Source organism: Cygnus atratus, chromosome 5, assembly GCF_013377495.2.
Source record: "Cygnus atratus isolate AKBS03 ecotype Queensland, Australia chromosome 5, CAtr_DNAZoo_HiC_assembly, whole genome shotgun sequence".
NCBI classification, from domain to species: Eukaryota; Metazoa; Chordata; class Aves; order Anseriformes; family Anatidae; genus Cygnus; species Cygnus atratus.
Window position 1 is genome coordinate 39,435,723 of NC_066366.1, and position 6,000 is coordinate 39,441,722.

Genomic DNA, 6,000 nt, shown 5'->3' on the forward strand with positions numbered 1-6,000 from the left:
TCGGCCATACACATTTTGCCTGGCAAGCTGTGGGGCCTGCTGGTTTCTCTTCAGCCTCCCAGCTTTTCATTCCCCTGGATGCCCTCCCAGCCTTGGCTGCTCCATGGATGGGCCCCCTCCTACCTGCGATCTGCTCTGTGCTCCCACACACTCACAGACAGTCCTACTGGCTTTTCCTGCTCAGTCTCCTGATAAACCTTTAGGGCCCTCTCCGTCTTTTACTAAAGAACCTGCAGAAACTTCACCCCTCCGTCCCTTCTGGGAAGGGATGTTGCTGCCCACCCTGGTGGTTTGGTGGGTCCTCGGGAGGGGTTTCCTGTGTGCATTGGGCCATGGGGACCTTCCTTCCTCTGGTCCTAGCTCTGGTGCTGGAGGAGGTTTCCAGCTTCCCGACTCTCACCCATCCTTCCCACCAGAGACTGCTTCCCCCAGGTGGCTGGTGGAGTGATTAGAGTGCAGTTCCCAGTGTGAGTTTCAGGCAAAATTATACAGGTTACGCTGCGCAGTTCGACTCACCTAAGCAACCCAGGCTGGTTCTGTCTGAGCTGAATCAGGGGAAAGCTTGTGCAGTGCTCTCTGCCAGCCCTCAGGGGGCTGAAAGGTGGGTACCACATTGGCCAGTCAGACTGGGGCCCTTGCCTCTTCCACCAGCAAAGCTGGGTGTGCAGCAAGACCTGTCCTCCTCCAAAAGGTCCAGAAAACAGCCAACCAGCCCTGTGCCAAGAGGAGCCACTTGTCAGCTGAGCTGAGAAGCCAGCTAGTGCATATGACATGCTGCAGGATGTAGGGAGTTGCTGAGTGCCAGCTTTCCAGGCTTGGATATAGGCTTTTACAGCCTACCAGCATCCTGATTTAGGATTTGAAATCTCTTCTGGGATCTGTGCCCAAGTGCTGACTTCCGCTGTGCTACTGGAGAACAAGCGGTCTTTCCTGAGGCCGGGACTGAATAGCTCCTGTATTTCTGTGGCCTTTCAGAAGCACGGCTCCAGCCGGGATCTCGTTACAGGGCTGTTAATAGTCCTGCTGCTGCAGAGTGGCTCAGATCGTCTCCCGTGTGGGCAGAAACATCTCCTTGCATAGGTCTGTGCTATTACTTGGCCAGGAGCCCAAGTGACGGTGAGGTTATACCCTGATGTTTCCAGCATTGGTCATGGCTGAAGACAGCACCAGGTTGGAAGGACCTCTGGGACGGTGACTGCAGTATCCTTATTAAGTGTTAAACTCAGCCTGTTGCTCAACGAGCTGTTTTCTTCACGTAACCCTGACACAGCCTGAAATAGTCTGGGTAGCAAATAAATTGCAGAGCAGTGAGCAACGTGACCGGCTCCCCCCGTGGCTCAGCGTGCTCCCAAAGCCAATCATCTCCAGCATAAATTATGGGTTTGCTCAACTCCGAGGACGAGGCCCCCGTATAAGTATCAGCAAACATGAGCTCAGATTGCCTTAAGCACAGCTTTGATTCCAGCATTGCACAAACACTTGGCAAGAGCGTGCAGCTTCTGAGGAGCCTGCCAGGGAGACGTGCTCAGGCTGATGGAGAGGAGCGACCTTGGAAGCCGCCATCCCCGTCCTGGATGCTCAGGATGTTGTTGCAAAATTGCCTGCTGGGGGCTTCCCTGTTCGTGTAACCTCTGGCACCACCTTCCTGCATAGTTGTCTCTGATGGCCAGTGGAGGTTGCCAGCTCCGGCAGCAAAGCTTCTAGGAACTGACTTGTTTATCCCTTTTAGGCTGATAAATCTCAAAACAAGAGATTTAAGTTAAGAGAGCTAAGTGAGCTCCTAAGCCTGCTCTGTGACCAGGGCACGGCTGCCAGATAGCTCCGCAGTGGTGGTGGGATGAGTGGCTGGGAGACAGAGACTGAGTATTGGGGTCAAAATAAGAAAACCCTTGAAGCTGTCTCCTGCAGACAGGTCTGCAGCCTGGATCTGTGATCCCTGGAGTGTGTGATGGCAGGAGTGTGTCCGTACAGGCGTGCTGCCGGGCTCTGTAATTAGGTTGAAGGCCTGCAGTTTAGGGAGGTGGCTTTGTTCAGTGATAGAGAGGTTGGGGCGTGGGGAGATCCCCAGCCTCATGTCATTTGAGTCCGGCTGGCTGCAAACTCGAGACAACAAAAAAGCGAGCCATACCTAAATTAATAACAAGCTACTCTGTGTGCAGACCTGGCTGTTAAACTAATGGCACCTTTCTGTCTAAAACAGTGCTCGGGTCAGCCAGGAAGGCCAGCAGCTTGCCGGCATGTGGAAGGGACCAGCAGGGGCTGGATCCCCTGGCCTGGGCCCTGGAGGAGGGCACACGGCAGGTACCACGTGCCCGGGCCCTTCCTGGCCAAGCAATTTCCACCCTTGGAAATTTTGTTGGTGCCGAAGCCAAGGACTTGGGCTGTCTGACTCCAGGCAGTCCCGACAAAGCTGCAGCTGTGACTCGTCGGCAGCCGAGTGTTTGGAAATCCTGGGCTCCCAGTTGCGCAAGGGCTGCCGAAATCTGGCCGCGCTGCGCAGACGGCCTCCCGGCGTGCAGGAAACCCGACGCGCGCACAACCTGTCAAGCTCACTGCGTGCACGGCTCCGCAGCGTGGGCACGTGTATTTTGGGCCAGGAAATCCCAAACAGAAACACGGCAACCCCTGCCTGCCCAGGCAGCCCGCTGGGGTTTCTCCCTAGGGAAGAGATGCAACGAGCTGTTTGCTTGCAGCAAGCAGTGTCCCAGCTTGCTTGCAGCAAGTCGCATGGCTTTGCCCTGCCACAGAGAAGCCCGGGCTTACTGCCTGGCCCTCGCTCTTTCGGGTAGCTCGCAGAGGCAGGCGCTGTGGTGTGCCCAGCTGCTGGGTGCAGATGCGATGTCTGCAGCTTCCTGTTGCTTTGGCAGGAAGCCACTGCAGACACCGTGGCCTCAGTGCCCTGAAAGATCTTCACGTGTAGTAGTAGGGCAGGAGCAGGTCGAAGAGGAGGAGGGAGCAGTAGCAGAGCTGAGCTCGCAGCTCTTTAGCAGAGTCCTTGCTGAAAGCACGTCTAGAAAACAACTGCTGGATTTTTCTTTGCTGCAGGGCTGCACCAAGGGCGATCATGATTGCCCTCTGCTCCCCTCCGTGTTGGTCAGTGTGAGGCTGAAGGGGCAGCTCTGGCCTTGGCATTTCCCTTTGCTTGCTCAGGCAGCGCCTTGCTCTGTATCCCGGGCTCCAAAAGTGCCCAGTGGATTTCAGCAAGCTTTTATAAGTGAGCGGCTTTAGTGCCTGTCATTGCCATGCTCACACCTCTCTGACAGGCTGGTCTGTTTTCTCCTTACACCACATCCTACTGGCCTTGTACCTCCGTATGCACAGAAAAGTCTCCGGGCTGAGTGAAACTGAAGCAGGTAAGAGGAATGGGCTTGTTTGGATACTATCCCTTGGTTCACTCCACCAGCCAGTCCTGGAAAACAGCTCTGCACGGCGCTGCTCTCGCTGAGATGTGGGGAACAAATCCCCAGGGAATAGCTTTAAGTAGTGCTGGGTATTTCAGTCCACACAGCTGAGTGCAGGGAAGGAGCAGGGACCCAAGCTGGGAAGGAAGCAGGAAGCCCCCGTCACTGCTTTATGCACTTTATTCTCACAGCAGCAGTCTTCTCTATTTCCCTTAAAAGAAACAAAAGGCAAAGATGATTCACGTCCCATTCCCCAGCTCAGCCTTGAAGCACTGTTAGTGTGACTAAGGTCCTCGCTGCATCATTTCTTTCTCCATCTGATGCTGAGAAGGGTGGTAGCAGGGCAGGTTGTGATTAAGTGGAATTTCTCAATGTTGAAAGACGTTTGAGAATGGTCCCAGTGATTAATAAAATGACTTGAGGGGCCATAGGAAAATCTGATCCTATACATTTTTTTCTGAATCGCGTGAAACTTTTGAAAGTTATGCGTGTTAAAGCTTCAAGAACTGCATTTGCAAAGACTGCCTCTGCAAGGCAGGCTGAGCAAAGGTGAAACCTGCTGGAACGCATGGTCCCAGCCCAGCCAGAAATCCTGCTGAATTTCCACCTTGCGCCTGTCCCTGGAGTCCACAGCCTTTTACTTCACCTTATTGCACATCTCCGATGGAAATCTGCTCATTTGGTTGTGCCTAAAGCACCTGAGGGAGGCCCTGTGCAGAGGAGACAGCCTGAATCTTGGCTGTCACAGCAGACATCGAAGTGCGTGCAGCTGAAAGCACCAATGGATTTAACTCTGTTGGTGCTGGTTTTACCAGTTTGTATCCTTGTGGCTTTGCACCGGAGTGGACTGGTAGCACACAGTCTCCAGGAACCTCCACAAACATGTATTTAAAAGCAGACTGTGCCCTGGGGAGCTTGCAGCCTGAAGCTGGGACAGTGATCCTGCAGGCCATGGGCCCGCTGCGGGCTCTGACTTCATTCCCTGCAGCAGGAGTTCGTGCCCGGCTGGCGCTGGCTGCCCCGAGGGGCGCGCAGCCTGCCCAGGCGAGGAGCAGCAGAGCCACGCAGGTGGCAGGGGCTTTGCTCTCTGAGCACTTGCCAGCCTGTGCCACTACTGAAAGGTGCTTTGAAGGAGTGATGTTTCACTTTCCCCCTGCCCTAGGTGCCATCAGGGAGCAGGCTGAGCCCTCTTGTGCTGCAGAAGGGGTAAGATAAACCATCAACTACCCGTGCCTCAGTTTTCCCCGCTTCAGACCTGTAGTATTGGTCGCGCTGCAAGTATTTTGAGAAGCTAATACCACACTCAGTCGGGCTCGCTGGTATTACTGCAATTCTTAATTTAAATTGCTGGCTGTTTGCTAGCAAAAACATTTCTTTCCCTCTCCCTCATTCCTTTGGTATTAATCAGTCTGCTCCGTGCTGGCTGCTTGCAGAGGGGTTTTCTCGCGGGACATCTGCAGCCCCAGTTGGCAGATGCTGGGAGCACACAGCTCGCGGAGGGCGGTGGGAGCAGGGGGCCCCTCCTGGGGACTTCAACACCGTGCCAGCAGCACATCTGGTATTGCACTTGAGATCTCTGCAGTGCTGTGCAGGCACACAGAGCTGAACAGGTTGCCAGTTAGCAATGGGGAGATGCTCTGGATTTGTGCAGGAGCAAGTGCATTAGGTGCAGGACTACAGCTATGCAAGAAATAATTAGCTGCCAGCAGTAAGAGGGAGAAGGTGCCAATGTAGCTGCAGCACTGCGTCTTGGAAGAATCTTCCTATCTGCTGTTTGATGCAGCTCATGCTGTGTGCATGCAGCTCAAATCATTTCCTCTTTCTTCTTCATTTCTTGTAATGCCAAAGGCAGCTGTGCGTGTCAAGCTCTCACTTTTAAGAGCAGATCTTCGGTACCTATTTCGATCATGTTTGAGTAGGAGCCAAAAAAATCCCTATTAATGTTGACAGGATAAAGGGACTTTTCAGCACCCTCCCCAGCCAGAAGAGCAGTCAAGGCCCATGTCAATCACGCCGCAGCCATGCAGCTCCTTTATCTGTACGCTCAGGTACTGCAGAGCTGAGCAGCTTCAAAATGTTTTCCGTGCTGAGGCCTTGATGTGCTGCAGATATTTGCATTTACCATCACTGCCTCTTTTTCTTACCACTGCTTTGTAAAACGAGGTAAAGTGAAATCCCATGCAAAGCAGCAACCTCACTTGGAGCCAGCTCGCACTTTCCTGTCTGAAGAGCTCCCGAAGGCTCGGTGCAAGAGGCGCTGAGCTCCCACTCGCTTCAGTGGGGCTTGTGGGCGCATGGCGCCTCTCTCCTTGTGCAGTACTTGCCCTCATTTTGAAGCTCTCTTTCTTCTGATTGTCATGCCTGTTTATATATCTGCTTTTGGTGAGTTCTGCCCCCGAGCTCTGGATTCGCACATGCTGGTGATGGAGCAATTGGGCTGAGCGGGACCGTGCTCTGCACACTTCACCCATCTCACCTATCTCATCTTTGATTTCCTTCCGTGGTTTCCTGAAGCATGTCCCCCACAACTCAAGGGACAGGGCTCGGGGCACATGGCGTGCTGCGGGAACGGGGCGGCCTCCTGCTCCCACCACGGGCA